Genomic DNA, 18,398 nt, shown 5'->3' with positions numbered 1-18,398 from the left:
ATGCAGATGTCACCTGCTCCCTGCCCTTCTCTCTGCTCTGCTTCTGGGATTGACTAGGTCTAAGTGTGTCTCAGGGTAAGGTCTTGTGAACCTGCTTTTTCTTCTAGTGCTTTTATAACAGTACTTAAAAAAAAAAAACCTTGGAGACCATTTAAGTCTCTCAGTCTGTTTTGGTCCTTGTGGTAAGAATTCATTTGATAAAACTACTTCTCTATACTGATCTAGGAGCTGTCTGCTAATAGCCCTCTTCCTATGTCTCCATATTTTATTTCATTATCTTTTCATCTTCCCTTTCCCCCATCCTTTCCCCTTTTGTCATTTTAAGTGTCCTTCCCTATTTGGTAAGCTCTCCCTCACTGAGGAGTTCCCTGAGAATCATGCCCTCATTAAACTCTCCAGGTGGTGGTGGCACACCCTTTTAATCACAGCATGCAGGAGGCAGAGGCAGGTGGATCTCTGAGTTGGAGGTCAGCCTGGTCTACAGAGTGAGTTCCAGGACAGCCAGGGCTATTACACAGAGAAACCCTATCTCGAAAAACAAAACAAAACAACAACAACAACAACAACAACAAGATATCTCTAACTGTGAGAGGATGTGTTTGTACATTAATGGTTTGGAATCTAAGGTTTCTAATTCTGAGTTATCTCATACATTCTCATTTATCTTTTTATGTGTCCTTCTTTACATTTGGAGTTTCTTCTTCTTCAACGTTCTCACATTCATTGCTTTTCTGCATGTAAATTTTCTATGATATTTTATTACTGTTTTCTGGGGAAAGTTATTTGTTCATACATTTTCTGTTGTGTTTGAAATTTGACTGGTTTCTTCATTTTGGTTCTTTTTGAGTTCTATAGACAGATAATATTATCGCCCATAGACAATGAGTTTTCTGTGCCCTGTACTCCCCAAAAAGTGCAATTTCTATGTAATTTTTTTTCTGTTTTACTTCAAGGCAGAACCTCTATGTTATTCCAAGTATTCCTCATTGGTAGTGTCTCTAACATTTTGCTAGCAAGAGTGCAGACCCCAATACATTGTGCTTTTGGTAAGCTCTTGTGTTTGGATCCCCCCACCCTATTTAACTTTAAATCTCCCTTCCTGAGCCTTCTGTTCGTTGGCTGTCACATTGGATGCCTCCTGGGCCATTTTTCCAAATATTGAATAAGTGTGACCCTTTTTATACCGGAGTGTTCTCTCTGTATGCAGACACCTCCTGCATATATCACTGATTCTTCTTTTCGTGCCTAAATACCCATTGTTCCCTGGTAGTAGAGCTCGCCTTTAATTCTCAGGCAGTGAAGATCTGAGCTGCCCTTGTTTTATTTCATGTGAAACCACCAGGCTATTTTCTGCCAACTGAAAAGTTAGTGTCTTGCATAAGATTTTATATTTTCACATTTTAAGGAAATGCTAAACTATTTTCTCACATGGAAATTATCATTTCATTTGAATTTGCTGACTTTTTGCCAGTGGGAAGTAAAAATAACCCAGAGTTCTGCATATGCCGTGCAAAAAGAATTGGTTCCGTGGGTTTAGACCGGTTGAAACAATAAGTGAGAAGAGACGCAGGAGAAAAAGAAAAGACTCCTACACCAACAGTTACTAATGAAGCTTGGGGTACCTGGGTTGAGGCAGGCTGGCAGACGCCTCTGGAGTAGGCGAGGACTAATGATGGTGGGGCCTTGAGCATGTCACCATGTCACCCTCCGCCTGCGTGTCTTCACCTACAAATTGTGAGATAATGCAAGAATTAGCGACAACTCCCATTAAGCATTTAGTTTGACACGTGTTACCCAGCACGCACTCACTATGGTTACTATTAGGACTATTAGATTTGAAGGCAGGTAGGTATGTGGATGCTGTGTCAGAAAACGGAACATAAAGACCCTTCTCTTCCTAGAGCCGATCCCACTTATGCTGAAGAATTTTAGGATTTAGGCAACAGGAAGAGACCTAGTGGGGTTGGACTTAAACTTCGGCCCACCACAGGAGGAACTGTTAGTTTTGCTTCGCCTCTTCCGCCTGTCAGTGTTCCTTGAGCCTGACTTGTTGTCCCATGCTGCTGGGGCAAGCCTTTTGCACGTGGAGACCATGTTTTTTTCCCCTGATAAAGTGGTATATTAAATTGCTGTGCCCAGGTGCCCGTCCTTTAAGAAACTTGTCAGCACTTCTTAATTTCTCCAATTTGTTAGCCTCAGGAAGCATCCCTGTTAGGGTGAAACTTAAATATTAGGGAGGAAGGATACGAACAACTTTCTTCTATCTTTCCTTGTGTGTTGAAATCTATTTTTTTTTAATGTGGTGGGAGGTAACTGCATTATTATTGTTTAAAATCAATTATCCTTTACTCTACAGTTTACCTTGTTTATTTTATCTGTCCTCCTTTCCCAGAGGGGTAGACTCGAGGCCCCCATTTGGTTTTTATTAGTGTAATCAGTTAATAGCTGTTGTATAATGCTTTACTTATTGTGTTAATTTTCTGTAGTTATGTCCAGAGGCAGCTTCCTGGAAGACCACATTAAAAAGAAACAACAATAACAATACCCTCCCCCCCAAAAAACACCCCTAACTTCTTTAATGGGTTTGGTTACCACTTATAGATCCAGCTCAAGTTATTGAGCACCATTGGTCTACAAGGGCATTGAAAATACATATAGACTGTAGCCAGTATTTTCAATGTGTATCTGTGATCAACCTAAATGTTCTAGGAGCATGGCAGAGCTAATGTCTGCAGTGACATCAGTGCATCACATCAGCTCCTTGGACTCATTCAGTTATATTCATATGGGTCTCATTTCTGGGGCCCAGGACACCACTGTCCACTGCTGTTAGAAGTTTTCGTGGGAATGGCCCCTGTGTGAGTGTTGATATTTACAGGACTAGTCCTCAAATGTAAATGGAGCTTCAAAGCAGACCACAGTGACAAATGAACTCACCTGAAGCATAACTCAGGAAATATTTGTCCTGGATGCATTCGATCAGCAACCCTTTCCCCCGTTACTTGCATCCTGAATTAGATAAAATCGTCTCTGAAGTTAACACCATGGGTTCTAGGTCTACCTGAAGTGGGAACTAGCCAGACTGACTCTCTGGATGGCAAGGAGCTCAGATGAGCATATTTCCCGTCTCTGGCTATGGTTGCTCTGTGTAGTGGTCCATGGGGAGGAACCCTTGGCAGGTGATGGGATCTATATCAGATGCTACTTGTTCACACTGTTCAGTCCCTGAAGATGGTTAGGGATTCACACAGAACAAGTCTTCATTAAGTCTTCAAAGTGGTTGGGCAGGCTTTTGTGTGACATGCTGGGTACCAAAACTGTTCCAGGCTTTATTTTTATTTTGGAACATTTGTGGACACAGAATGAGCTGTTTGGGGGACGGGACTCAAGTCTAAAGGGAGCTTTGTTTTCTGTATACTTTGGACCAAATGTTTACTGTAGCGGCATTTTGTTTGTGACTTGTCACATGAAATTAAGCACAGGATTTTCCACCTGTGACCTCATGTCGGTGTTCAGAAAGTGTTGGGCTTTGAAGCAGTCCAGACTTTGGGTTACAGAGGTCTTTTCTGTTGAAGATAAAGTTGAAGTAAAATTCTAGTTTAAAAATTGTGCTGATTAGATATTTGTTAACCTGTCACAAGCTAGGGTCATCGTGGAAGAGGGAACTTCATTCAGAAAAAATAGCTTCCATCATATTGGCCTGTAGTCAAGTCTGTAGGGCATTTTCTTGATTAGTGATTGATGTGGGAGGGCCCAGCTCATTGCGGGCGGGGCCACCTCTAGGCATATGGTCCTGGGCTGTATAAAACCGCAAGATGAAGGGCTGGAGAGGTGGCTCATCAGTTCAGTGAACTTGCTGATCTTGCAGAGAACCCAGGTTCAAATTCTATTACTCACATGGTGGCTCAGTCATTTGTAACTCTAGTTCCAGGGCATCCAGTGTCCTTTGCTAACCTCCATAGATACCAGGGACGTACATGGTGTACATAAATACATGCAGGTAAAGCAGCGAGCTAGTAAGCAGCACTCCTCCATGGCCTTTGCTTCAGTTCCTGCCTCTGGGTTCCTGCCTTGAGTTCCTGTTTGGATTTCTCTCCGTGATCAGTTGTCACTGGGACATGTAAACCAAATAAACCTTTTCCTCCTTGAGTTGCTTTTGGTCATGGTGTTTTATCACAGCAACAGAAATCTAACCAAGATAAGAACTGTTGTAGGTAATGGCTGCAAGAGCAAAAGAGGGAAACATGGGACCACAAATTACAGGGAAGAGCCATTGACCTGGGCAACTCACTCCTCTCTCAATCTTTTTTTTTTTCTTCTTTTTTTTTCCACATGAAGGCTCTGGAGAAGATTTGCCAAAAAGACTTAATTCTAAGGAAGCCAGTGATCTCATAAGAATGATCAACAGTGTAAATCAAGTAAAAAACCAGCGATCTCATAAGAATGATCAGCAGTGTAAATCAAGTCAAAAGATGTAGATGCTCCACACTCTCCAGCACCCAGATCAGGTACAGTATGTAACTGATGCCTGAATGAATTTCTCTGGGGAGAAGTTCTCAAGGTTGCTATGGGGATGGGTAGCAGGAAGAGTAAGGATAAGGGAGATACATGCCAAGGTGTGGTTGGCAATGTTATGTGAAGAGGGAAACAAAATCGATCTCTTGCCCTCAAGAGAAGGTAGACGATGAATGAAATTTTGTGTTCTGATCTACCCAGCACAGCATACCACCTTCAATGGCTCTTTCTGAGTTCTACACACAGTGCTGATGTTTGAGAGCTTTGCCTTTAGGTAATGCCCTCAGAGGAAGTAAAGAATAGTGTTGTAAGGGAGAAAAGGGAGCCCATATGAAATTCAGGGGAAGTACTTTGAGGTATTTCAAGGAAGAGTCTGAGAAACAATCATAAAGTTTAACGAGAAGGAATCTTAACTGTGATACGATTTTCTTCCAAGAAGCAATTTTGGGCACAATATTTCAAGCACTAAGCTACAAACTCAGTGACTAGACCTTGAATGCTTTTATTTGTGTCTTGGGGCTTCTCTTCCTTCAATTGAAAAAAATTATTAAGATGATTCTCCAGAAAGATGAATGGGTACAGCATTGGCTGGCCAGCTCTCATAAAAACTATAGCAGCATAGAATCACTGAGAGTAAGAACTAGGTTTAAAACATGGGAAAGTCTAGTAATACCAGTGTCTAATGAAGAAATCTGTAGCACTGATTTGATGAAGAAAAACTTTATCATGGTGTGACTGGAATTTTACCTCCCAGTTGGTATTGGAGACATTCATGGAAGTGTGTCCTACACAGATGTTGGTAGTCACAGGACCAGTTCTCAAATTAAAATGGAGTTTCAAATCAGAGCATAGGAACAAACTAATTTACTTGAAGGGTAACAAAGGAGGTTCTTACTTAAAAAATAAATATGAAAGATTGAGCTTTGATGTTAGGTGGCATTTTCTTTTAATGTTTTTAAACCTGAAATCCTTCATAATTCTTGTAGATACGAATGCCAGCCTCTTGATGGTAAAAAATGGGTTTTGTATTTTATTTTACATCCTTAATGTCTAACACCTGTTTCTTGGTATGTAGCAGACTAAGACTACTTTCTTAATGTGTGTGTGCGTGTGTGGTGTATGTGCACATGTGTGTGCAGGTGCAGAGGCCAAAGGAGGGCACTGGGTCCGTGCTCTATCCCTTGAGACAGGGTCTCTCACTGAACGTGGGGCTAGGCTGACAGTCATCAAACCCATCCATTCTCTCTCTGTCCCCCACAGCACTGGGGCTATAGGTCTTCATGCTTGTGAAGCATGTACTCATACTCACTGAGCTCTATCTCTGGCTTCAAAGTTGTCAATTTTTGATAGAGTTATAACAGAGTGTGATGTCTTGCTATGTACACCCTTCCGATAACTGCATGGAATGGCCATTTATGCATCAATAAGGAAGCACTCCAGAGGCAGGCTACATTTGGCCAGTGTGAGGCTAATGCTGAAAAATGGGAAACCTTTAACTTGACATAACACTATGAATTGCTTGCCCTCTTTGAACTGTCTGAAGGTATGGCCCTGTGGGTCACAGACACCTGTGACAGCAGTTGCCTGGGACACAGGAGTAGCGGCTCTTCTCAGATAGCACATCTTCACTGGATGACACCTTTAATAGGTATGAATGGTGAGCCAGGAATACTGGTGCATGTCTGTAATCTAAGCACTAGGAAGGCTGGGGCAAGAGGATTGGGAGATTGAGGCCAGCCTAGGTTACATAGTTTGAGGCTAGTCTGGGCTATACAGTGAGACTCTGTCTTAAAAAATGTGACCGCCTTTATTCTTGGAGTTAGGGTCTGATCCTAGGTCTTAGAAGCCCTAAGAAACCAAGTCTAACTATTCATCCTCAATAGGCCAGTTGAAGAGACAGTTTAATAGTGAAATGCACTTATAGGAGATTTGTTCAATGTTATACACTGAACAGATGTGTGGAGAAGAACAAAGCGGCGATATCCCCAACTCCATCTTTGAGGTCTTGCCATGACATTTAGGCTTAAATAGAAGGCAGGAGGTGTGCACGACAGGTCCTGGTCAAGATATGGTCCTGCCCATGATCATTATTTTGGCTCTAGTTTCTCCTATAAGGTGGTCTGCAAAGTAGTTTGAACTATGTGAAATCTCTTCAGGGAAGACATGCTCCTTGTCTGGTTGATACCAGGCTATTAGCCTTTTTCTTCTCCCAGCATAGGATTCCTGGAGAATTTTCAGTTACTTGGGATGTGTTGTCTCAAGAGTTTGACAGCCAAAGAAGTGACAAGGCTGTGTTTATAATGTCTCCATTGTACCCCCACCATTAGGTCACACGCTGCACTGATGCACAGGGGCATGCCCTCGTTTGTGGCTCTGGCCTGGTATCAGTGTCCTACTTGCCCATCTTGTCTATGGGACAATGCTGTGTTATTGTTTGAATCTGGATTGTCCTCCAAAGTCCCATGTTGTTCCAGCTAATGCGGTTATTGCGAAGTTGTGGGGCACTTAAGGGGTGGGGTCTACTGTCAGGAAGCTAGGTCATTTGGAGTCTTACCTTGGAAGGGAATACTCAAACCCTGCATCTCTCTTTGTTTTTAAATACCGTATGTGTTTTTCTTCTGCCTCATCTTCCCACCAGGATGTTCTCTGTCGTTGAAAGCCCAAAGCAACAAGATCACATCATGATGAACAGATGCCACTGTCACTGTAAGCCAGAATAAACATTCTTTCTTCAAAGTTAATTTTCTCAATATCTAAAAAAATTACTTATTTAATTAATTTTTTAGAGTAGTGAAACACTGAGTAACGGGGGCCCTTGTTACCAGAAGACACTGTCAAGTGTGCCCCATTGATTTCAACAAGCTAAAAATCTACACACGAGCTTAATCATTTCTTCCAGCCCAGCATAAAGAGAAAGCATGACCCTAGACGTGGAGGGAATGGAGTGTGTACATTCCTACGAGTTCACTGTGGCTCCGGTGGGGATTGAGCAGGCTCCAAGCACTAAATAACCCTAATGATATCAGGTAGGGGCTCACCGGGGAGCCCTTGAAGAGTTTGTCAGAGCATATTAAAATACAATACATCCCCATAATCCAAAATGGAACATCAGTCCATCTGTCCACACAGTCTTTTCTGATATTAAATTAGTCCAGGGGCTTTTCGAAATTACACCATCTACTCAGGCCCCCTTCTTTAGTGAATCAAAATGTGGTGAGAATGGAGGGAAAATCAGAATAATGCACACTGGTGGAAGTTCCATAATCGAAATCATTATTGCTTCAGACTCCATTGCTTTAATCAGCGGAATCATAAATCAATGCTTCTCACATGTGAAGGTTGAAAAATAAAGTGATGTTAAACAAATTGGTCCTCTTAAGAGGCATGATGCAATTGGAAACCACTGGAAATGGATAAAAAAGTGCTTTCTGAAGGGATACATCGCTCTAGCATTTTATCTTCCACTTAATTAAAAAAAATATATTACCTGGTCCTTTCTTAGAAATTACATATTGGAGGTCTATAATGGCTGAGCCTTTAACCCATTAAAAAAATTTACTCCCAGGAACAGTTAATATTTGACGTTTAATTGCTTTTACTTGTTGGAGAAGAAAATATGTATCTTTCCTTCCTCTCTTGATTGACTTTTTCAAAAATCACCTTGTGAGCTACAAAGACGGAGAGGAGAAATTGATCTTAAGAAATACTCAGTATAGATACATGTAAATGCATACCCATATAGATAGATACAGCTTCTCCTGGGAGAGGACCTTGTATTTCTCTCTATACAACTGTGTTAGGTAGGTGTTACTATCTCCAGTTAACAGATCTGGTGTAGAGGTCTAGAGAGTCTGTGTGCTTGCACAGGGTTACCCAGGTAGTAAATCATGGGAGTCCTTATTTCTTCCACCATGACCAAGTTGCATGCTTCTAGACATACTTTTTGGTAGGTGTAGAGAGATCAGTGGAACCACAACAGAGTGCCATGCTGGAGCAGATAGTTCTCACAAGCTATTAGCCAGCGCCTGATTCTGGGACTTTCACCACACCATCTGCAGAAACCTAATTAGGACTTGGGCCATTTCTGCAAGTCCTTCATGGTGATGGACCTAAAGGAGCCACCCAGAGAACTGTGTCACCCATATCAACTTGGAAGAGCTTCCGATCAGAATTTTGGTATCGATGAGCAGGAAGGCTGGGCTTCTCCTAGAACAATGCCTGTGTAGACTTTGTGTGAATGACCAGGCCTCACATTAGCAGGGCAATGATGTACAAAGGAGGAAAGAAGCCATTTGCTTGATTTCCACAAGTTAGAAGGTTTCCATTTCTGCATGGTCTAGCTTTCCTCCTTTTCCAGACAATAAATCCGGCACTGAAGACCAAAGTGCTTTTGCTTTCTCCTCTTTCTCCGTCATCTCCCCACAAAGCCAGGTATTAGTGAAGGCTCTTGAAATGCTGCACAAAGCAACTGCTTCTCCAGATTATCCCTTCGGAGCTCAGGTGAGAGGCCTCATCGGGTTTCACCCTCTGCGGCTTGTGGTCACGTAATCGCAATGCCTCTTCCACCTCTCAGGGAAGCGTTTGATTGTTGGTCTCGCCAGGTTCCATTTCTCCTAGGACTGATCCTGCTTCCTCGACCTTCTCGCTGTTGACTAACAGTGGGCTCAACTGACTTTGGTGGGGATGATTGCACAGGAGGCCAGGAGGCTTTTCCTTCTCTGACTTCATTCTGCTCATTCTGCCAGAATTGATAAGGTTAGCACCTGTAGGACGAGGGTGGGGGGTGGAGATGGAGAGAGGGGGAAGGAGGGAGAGGGAGAGCAAGGGAGAGGGAAAGAAACAGATGGGGATAGGGAGGGGGAGGAAGGGAAGGAGAGGGAGAAGGGGGAGGCCTGAGAAAGTGGTTGTCAGGTTTCCTCTTCTACACTTCCCATCTAAAGCTGCCGTGATCTTCCTGACCCTCCCGCTCCCCGCCCTGGGCTGGGAGTCCAGGCTGGAAAGGCCTCACCTGGGGTTTTGCATGTGGACCTGGGGTCGGAACTGAAGTCCTCACGCTTGCTCAGCCAGCATTCTTACCCACTGAGCCACCTCCCCACCCCTGAGCTGTTTCTGAGAGGGGTAGTGCAGTGTTGAGAGAAAGCTCCAGGGAGGACCCTGGCTTAGGGCCTGAGAACGGGACTCTGTATGATGTACATGCTCATCCCCAAAGACAGGAAACACACAAAAGCCAACACGCACTTTAGGAAAAAGTAGAATTTTTTCCCTTTCTTCTTCCTTTTTTTTTCTTTGTCATTTTCTATTTTCTCTCCCCCTGTCTTATTAATACTAACTCTCACTGCTTAATGAAGAGTAGTGACATGGATGTGCCCATATTGCTGTTGTAGGGACCATTGGCAAGACCCAAGAACTGTGCTAACAAAAAAATAGATCCCCCTCCTCCTCTCTGTGTCTTTGTCTCACTGTCTCTCTTTTTCTGTCTCTCTGTCTCTCTCTGTCTCTCCCCAGGGTTTCTTTGGTCTTAGGCTGGCGTCAAACTGTATGTAGCCAAGGATTATCCTAAACTTTGGATTCTCACGCCTCCACCACTGAGTGCTAGGATTGCATGAGTGTACTGCCAAGCCCCGTTTGTGCAAGCATAGGGAATGAACCCAAGAGTTCCTGCGTGCTAGACAAGCAGTTTGCAAACTTGAGCTACACCCCGAGCCCTTAAATCTTTAAAAAATGGTTTTGAGGCTACCTCTAATCTTATGATAATAAGATTATATACTAATCACGTGAAAAAGCACACAGGAAAGCTTCTGTCCAGGGAAAACAGGCAAACTTGTAAGGGCTTATCTGTAACTAATTAACAAAATGTCCAGTAGCTATGAGCAGCAAGGCTTCAGCATTTAAAGCCTTTCCTCTGGGTGACATGTAGGCACTGTGTGAATGATCTTCAGTTAAGAGAATCTAATTGATAATCTGCCGGTTAAAGGGAGCCCCAAGAAAGAACTCTTAGATTGTGGGTCCAAAGGTCTCTGTGAAGAGAGCGTCGAGACCCATTGGAGACTTTGCTTTTGGACTGGGGCCTAGCACAGTGGTTTTTAAAACTTACTTTGTGTGAGAATATATCTGAAAATATTAATGGAATTTGTGGCCCTTTCCCCCAGAGAAACACATACATCAACAACCTCTTTGGAGAATGTATTTGCTTTAATATTCATTGATGGTTGGGGGGTTTTCAGTTAAAATTCCCTTTTGATTTTGCCAGCAGTGAGGTGTTTTTTTTTTTTTTTTTTTTGTGTGTGTGTGTGTGAGAAAGAGAGAGAGAGAGAGAGAGAGAGAGAGAGAGAGAGAGAGAGAGAGAGAGCAGGGAGGGGAGCGTGAGTTTAGTGGGGCCCTTTTCCTAATGCCTCAACCATAGACAGTTTCTTCAGAATGCATTTGACTCTTCCATGGCTGAAGGTTGTAGAGATATTAAATGATGCAGTTTCAGTATTTTTAAATATAGCATACTTTTGAATTTTAATCCCTATTTATTTACTTATGTGTCACACACACACACACACACACACACACACACACACAAATGTATGTGCCACTGTGTTCATGTGGTAGTCCGAGGACAACTTTCAGGAGTCAGTTCTCTCCTGTGGGTTCAGACTCAAGGGGTCAAACTCAGATTCTCAGGCTTTGTGGCAAGCACCTGCCCCTGATGGACGATCTCTCTGGCCCGTCAGTATTTTGTTGAACAGGATACTGTGTTGATATGGACACTCAGATTTTGATGCATAGTTCAAACCTGCCATCAGATTTTCAGTAGGAGAGTGACAGAACACCCAGCACACCGTACCAACAATCAGAGGCTGTGCCTGGCAGTAGGACGGACTGACGGACGGACTGACGGGCAGACAAACGCTTATCAGGGTGAGTGGACAGTATTAAGACTCGCTTTTCTTGGCACACCTACAGAAAGGCAGCTTTGTTCAATGCCTGTGTGTAAGTGCACGTGTGTAAGACATAATTAATAGTTTTAGATGACACAAAAAGTGGGCAGATGCCCATGTGTGAGGCTCCAAGAAGGTTCTGAGGCATAGGCCTTTGGAAGCCTGCTGCCAGCCTCTTGGCTCACTTCTCTGGGCCTTTAATGAGATTATTGGCCACCCCACGACTCCATCTCATGAAGTAGTTTCATCATCTGGAAGATGGAAATTATTTTTACTATTCTCAGTTTCTGAAACTGAAAAAAAAAAAAATCTCAGGTGCAAATCCCTAGAGACTCCGAGTGCTCTTTCTATGTCACGTGTAGAGGTCACTGGGCTGTTGTCGTCTGCCCCAGAAACGCCACCACCACCCCCAGCAGTGCTCTCTGCCTATATTACAGAAGACGGCAAAAATATAAGCATTCATGCATCTGGTCAATTCCACAATGCTCCCCCAACAGGGGAAATTCCTTCCCCATTCAGCTGCTGCACAGTTATGCCCCGGAGCCCAGGACGGACATGCCTTGTAACTTTTTAACCTAGTTAGTGTAACTGCCAATATTATTCCCGTTCGTATAAATGTCTAATCCTTTCTTGAATCTTGCTAGACTATTTCCCTCAATAATATCCTGCAGCAGTGAATTCCAAAGGTGCATTATACGCTGCTTTAAAAATATTTCCTTTATTCGTTTTAAATTTGTTGCCTTTTAGCAGCCCAACGTGGCCGGAGCTCTTGCCTTCAGTGGCACAGGTTAAAGACAAAGCTTTACTTCTCCCAGCACCTTCTTAATTGTTATGAAAACCTCGTCTTCTCTCACCATTTTCTGTTTTGTCATTTATAATAGTAAGTGAGGTGATTTGACTAAGTGGTTTTATGCTACTCAGGACACATAGCAGGCATTGGCTCCAAAGCTTTCCTTGATACTAGGTGTGATTTATTAGACAAATATTTACCCAGTACCTATTTGTGTAGGAACTGTTTCAATTTTGGAGACACAGCTTTGAATAAGACTAGGCCATTGTTCAGAGGAACCTGATTTTTCCTCAAAAGGGAGTGGACAGTAAAATGGTAAGTTTATAAGACGCAGTTTCAGGGTAAAAGAACTATCCACCCTCCACATCCCTTCAACCAGATCCAATTTCTTACAGTATTTTTCTCTAAAATCTGTAGCACTATAATTATTTACATAGCATTTGCATTGTATTAAGTATTACAAGTGATCTACAAATGATTAATGTGCATGCAAGCATATGCATAAATTATATCAGGTTCTATACCATGCAGGAGAAGGGACTTGAACATCGTGAGATTGCATGGTACTTGGGGGAGGGAATGTTTTTCTGAAAAAGGGGGTAGTTGGGTGCAGCCACCCATGAGTCATTTGTGTGGCATCACATGAACTTATTGAGTTAGTGCCCAGAGGTAGCTGTGGCTCTGTCTTTATTATTTGTTGAGTATGAGAATGAATCAAGGTTAAGAAAGGTCATCTTAGTTACAAAGATCACCTAGTGAGTGACTCATTAGACCTGGGAAGAGCAATTCTTCAAGTCAAGTGTTGGAATAGATTTGGCCAGTGAGAGTCCAGTTGCAAGACCTGACTGTGCTCTGTCTAGGCAGCTAGATGACCTTGGGCAGGTCACCTGATTGCTCCCACCCAAAGCATCTTCATCAAAAAAGGAAGCAAGTTTTCTTCTTTCTTGGAAATTTGAGTATTTAGGTACTGTTATCTGAAAGTTCTTTATATACTGCCAAATGGTGCAAATATTTTAGAACTTTGGTTTTTATTTTATTTTAAATTTTGTTTCTTGATACAGTCTTGTGTGGTCCATGCTGGCCTAAATTCACTAAACAGCAAGGGATGACCTTGAACTTCTGGTCCCCATGAATCTGCCTCTCAAGTGCTGGAATTATCGGTGTGTGCTACCAGGTTCATGTATGTGGTGCTGGGGCTTGAACCCAGGATTTGGCGCATTCTGGGCACATACTTTTCCAACTTTTCCCAACTAAGCTACATCATGCAACTCTGAGATCTGGTTATTGTGGCAACTGGTGTTCTTACACAGGATTTACCTCAGGCATGTGCCATAAACCACATCCACAGCTGCAGTGACCATGTGGTCTTTCATTCTTCCTTTCCTCTCTTCCTGGTTTTCTTAGTTCCCTCTTTTATTCCTGCCTCTACTGAAAGCCCACCATCCTGACAGTGCCCTCTCTCAGAGCCAGCTTCCAGCAAGGTGGACTCATCGTCCTGAGGTCCTTGTCGACTTCTTAAGAGTTTCTCACTTGTTGATAGAGCGGACTGGAGGTAGATTTCAAACAGTGATTGTTTACTGCTAAATCTTCTGGGGTCAGGTTATCCAAACTTCTACATATAAAGGCAGAATCCTTGCCTGAAGTTCTGAGTGAACACTTCCCTGGAAACCAGACTTTGACCTTATTACCTGTCTTTAGTGTCCCCTCCACTGCATTCCAGTACGGAGGCATATACCATTTCCTTGTGTAGCCGCTTGGATTATTTTTAATTGATCCTTAATATACACGTTCCCCCTCCCCCCACTACTGAGGCAATTTGAAGCAGAGACATGCTCAGCCTGGCATAATCATGTATTTAAAAGGCATCTCAATAAATTATTAGGATTGTTTACACGCATGGTTCGAATTTACTGGCAAATTGCTTGGGCCTTGGTTTTAGGATGTAGCTGCCGGCCAGGCTCCTTCTGGGTGAAAATCTGAAATAGGAGAAGTTGCCCTTTGCTGTCCCTCGCTGGCACTTCCTCTGCCTGGTTCCTGGCCTTTCAACACTTCCCTCCTTTCCCCGCCCTGAATAACTCTGAGGGGCTGTCAAGCCCTTTGCACCTCCATGTGAAGACGTTTCATGGGTCCCTTCCCAATTCTGCCCCCAACCAAGGTGAGGCGTGCAAAGAAATAAATCTTCAATGGTATAATTTTAGATGCTCTGGCAGCCAGAGAGGGCAGCTATTTTGGGTTGTAGGGCTTTCTCCTTGACCTGAGGTGACACAGTTTTGCCTGTTGCTTGAGTAGCCAGCCAACCCTGCATAGTGTCCTTTCAGCAGCGTGTCTGTAGTTCCTAGGGTGGCTTCTTCATTCCTCTACTGAGGTCTATGTTCATCCGGAATCTTGTATTCTTGTACAGGGGCGCGATTCCATTGACAGGTGCCGCGTAGGCTTGTGGGAGCGTAACGCTCCAGCATACCCTTTGGAGATGGTGCAGAAGGAACAGACTCCCCTCCACGTAGAAGACGGAGGAGAATGGATGGTCCAGTTTCTGTGTGTCCTTCAGTCTCCATTCTTTATCAGCTGCTTGGCCGCCATTGTGTGAGTCACTCCCACTTGGAGCCAGGCAGGTCTCCAGACCACAGGGTCTGTGCCTCGCCACCTACACTGCCTGGCTGGAAGCTGTGTTTTCCTGACGGCTCTTCTGACCACCCTGCTTGCTGTCTTCCCCAGGCTCCTGATGCAGCTGCTATCTGCAGACCTCCTGGACAGCCCAAGGAAGGGAGTGGGAGCTCCTGCTGCAGATGGGTGGAACAGCGACCAGAAGGATTGAAGGTGGCCAAAAATAACAGTACCTTCCAGATGAGGTGACCTCCGAGCCAAGAGCATCATGGGGTAGAGTATCTTGTTCCTAGTTTTATGACCTAAAAAGTACACAGAAGACTCAAAGATACTACAGAATGAAGGAATAAAGTCTGCAGAGAACAAGGAAATGTGATTAGTTACTATTTTTTAAAAAATTGAGTTTCTTTGTGCACACACATACACAAGAAAACATAGGCCTTTTATATATGTATGAAGAGAGACCCAGATAGATAGACAGCCAAATAGATAGAACAAAATACAATAGAAGACCAAAAAGGAGAAAAAGATACAGATAACATTGCCTTCCTTTGTTTGCTATTGAAATAAATTTAATAAATCTTCATTGAGAACCAAATATGTCTGGTCCCATTACCTTTCTGCACGTCACGTCACCCTAAAACTTCCTAATATAAAAACACGGCCATCACTGTATCATGAGCAGTCATGGTTCTGAGTGTCGACTGGGATGAGCTGGGTATTCTCAGAGGCTTTCAGGAGATTGTGGCTGGCAGGTAGCTGAGATTGGTTCTCCTAAGGCTCACTGCTCCACTTCTGGGGCCCGATGCCCGGCAGCCATTGTTGCACCCTCAGATGGGGCTGTCCGGTGGGATGCCTGAGCAGGAGCATCCTCTGCAGCCTGAGCCTGATTGCCATCTCATTGTCACGCTTCCTACAGCTGCTCAGTGCTCCAAACGTGAATGTCACAAGACAAGGTAGAAACTTAATCATGCCTTTGGTGTAGCTGAGTCACATGTTCAGTTGGTTCGCCAGTCACAAGGTCAGCTCAGGGTCAAAAGACGGACACAGAGATGTTTCTCTGAAGTTTCAACGTGTTATGACACTTGTAAACATCTCAATACCTTTACGATATCTAACCATGATGTTAAATGCTTCCAACTCTAAACCTCTAAGATTATGTATCTAGTTGGAGCTATAAAAGTCCAGTAAAGGACTGGAAACGTAGCTCAATAGTACAACACTTGCCCAACATACAGGAGGCCCTAGTACCTCAAAGAAAAAAAAAAGTAATCAAGTGTGTGTTCAGTGGCAAGGAAAAAAAATTCTCCTGGCCAAGGCTGTGAGGCAACAGAGGAGTGTATACAAGGTACAAGATGATTCCTGGAAGGGCTGTGTGTTGTGATGCACTCCTACAATCCCAGCATGGTGTGTGTGTGTGTGTGTGTGTGTGTGTGTGTGTGTGTGTGTGAGGCAGGTGAATCTTTGAGTCTGAGGCCAGCCTGGGCCATTTACAGGAAGACTCTGACTCAAAATATAAAAGCAACAAACGACCCCACGAACTTTGCATCCATGGAGATCACAGGCTGAGATCCAAAAGGTAAGCCTGTGACTACTTTACTACCATTGGGGAGACCTGAAGGCCAGTTGAAGGACACAGGGACAGAGTGGCTAGCGTCTTTAAGGTCTAGAGTGCTGTTCTTGCTCAGGCCTGCTGCTTGCTTGCAGTAACATTCCCCGTTGTTACTGGCCTTCTCCTGCCCTGCCTCAGCTGGGTCCCACCAGCTGTTCTTGGTTTTAACTACATTATTGTGCTCTGGCTGTAAAACTCTTCCCCATCCCTGAGTGTCCTGAAGCGGAGACTCTGTCCCTTATGTATATGAAGGACTAACCTTCTGTCACTCTCCATACTTCCTGAAGACCAGTAAGCATCCCCCTGCCCTTTCGAGGCTCATTCCTCAAGCTCATTGCTTGCAGTACCTATTTGTATTTTGCTTTTTCTCCCTTAATGGCCCCTGTCTCTTGTCCTCTAGCATCCTGTCTTGTTTTCCACATGTCTCATGCTTTTCCTCTCTGCTCTGGTCTGTCTTAACCTAGCAGCTAGTGGTCTGCCAATCACAAGACATCAGGCCCCGGCATGCACAGTGCCCAGCATCTCCTCCAGGTTCAGCTTTGACATCTTCCCGCGGAGGGCTTACTCCAATCTCTGGACTTTCAGGTGAGGTTCGCTGTTCTATCTTTGGTAAGCATATCCTCCATTCCGTCATCACTAAAAGCACTTTTTATCTGGACCTTTAGTCTCTAAATACCAGCCAGGGTGGAATTCACCTTTCATCCTCGTGGAAGCTGCTTTTCTTTTCTCTTAGTACAAAGCCACATATATCTACTGTGGAAAATTTAGGACACACAGAAAAGCAAATATTATATTTATATTCACTGTTACTACCCTTTGATGTGGGGCTCTTTCAACATTCCCCTCTCCATATGATGATGATTTTTATAGACAAAACCCAGCACCACTTCGAGGGGAAATACTTTCTTCTCTGCCACTTGCTGGCTTGTAGAACCAGTTCTATGGAACGTCAGTGCCAGGCCCCAGCTGATTGGAATAGGGCTAGCTATCTGGGCCTGGCTGGGTGTGTGTCTATTCTTTCCTTGAGATTAAATCAGCTAGTATCGGAGACTGGACCTGTAATATCTCACAGAGGTAGGATTAGTCACTGTACCTGGAAACTCAAAGCTTTGCTGGAGAAGGTGGTTTGCGAGAGAGAATGGAGGAGCCAGTGAGACTCCGAGGAAAAGTTAAAGGAGCAAGGTCTCTTTACCCCTGGCACCAGTGTTTCCAATGCCTTTTCTCAAGTGGCTTTGCATCCTTATCTTGCCTCTGCCCTTGAGCAGTGTCTACGGGATTCTGATATTTCCATCTAACAATACCTCCCCAAGATAGTTGCTTTTGTAAACTGCCTTTGTAACAAATAAGATGTTAGAATTTTTCTGTGTATCATTTATTCATCCAGATTATAATTTTGAGTGTGGTGGGACAGGTACCGTGAATTCCTGAATTTTTTTTTTTGGGGGGGGGGATGCATTTAATGTGAGCATCTTGAGCTCTGGGGTGGAACAGTGTTGGGTTCACAAACCCTTCCTCGTCTCCTTTGCTGTGTGATTTGGACGTATTAAATGCTGTTTGTCTCAGTAGTTTCATCTGTACAATGGCAAATCACAAGGCTAAATTATACAGGGAGTCTTAAAGTTCCTAGACTTAAACTTGAAATATAGTTGATTCTCCTGCTTCCATTGCCCACGTGCTGGGTGATCTGGTTCCTGGCCCATTATTACTAACCATGAACCAGGTGTCTAGCAACAATCCTCCTATTTCCAACATGATAAACACAACTGTAAGAATAACTTCAGAGCTGAACATTAATGCATTATTGCTCCTTGGACTAAGTGCTCCCAAGTTGAAATACTGGACCAGAGATCATGAGCATGAAAAGTGCATAACCATGGGTCCCAGTGGTGGTTTGAATAGGAATGGCCCCCATAGAGTCATGAATTTGAACGCTTGGCCCATAAGGAGTGAC

The 18,398-nt window shown here is 43.7% G+C and overlaps 2 long non-coding RNA genes across 4 annotated transcripts in view; both read left to right on the top strand.

The window, feature by feature from the left end:
• Positions 1-4,426, top strand: part of LOC131918875 (uncharacterized) — a 35,011-nt gene extending 30,585 nt beyond the window's left edge. For all 3 annotated transcript variants that reach the window (XR_009381113.1, XR_009381119.1, XR_009381118.1), the window contains one exon: positions 4,339-4,426. This is a non-coding gene — a long non-coding RNA (uncharacterized LOC131918875). The remainder of the gene's footprint in view (positions 1-4,338) is intronic.
• A 7,519-nt stretch (positions 4,427-11,945) lies between these two features.
• Positions 11,946-15,433, top strand: LOC131902302 (uncharacterized). The gene is made up of 2 exons (XR_009377056.1): positions 11,946-14,814; positions 14,947-15,433. It is a non-coding gene; the product is annotated as an uncharacterized LOC131902302 (long non-coding RNA).
• The last annotated feature ends 2,965 nt before the right edge of the window (positions 15,434-18,398 follow it).

The sequence above is a fragment of the Peromyscus eremicus genome, chromosome 1, assembly GCF_949786415.1.
Source record: "Peromyscus eremicus chromosome 1, PerEre_H2_v1, whole genome shotgun sequence".
In the NCBI taxonomy this organism is placed as follows: domain Eukaryota; kingdom Metazoa; phylum Chordata; class Mammalia; order Rodentia; family Cricetidae; genus Peromyscus; species Peromyscus eremicus.
The sequence above is the reverse complement of the archived record's forward strand: the minus strand, read 5'-3'. Positions and strand labels throughout refer to the sequence as shown.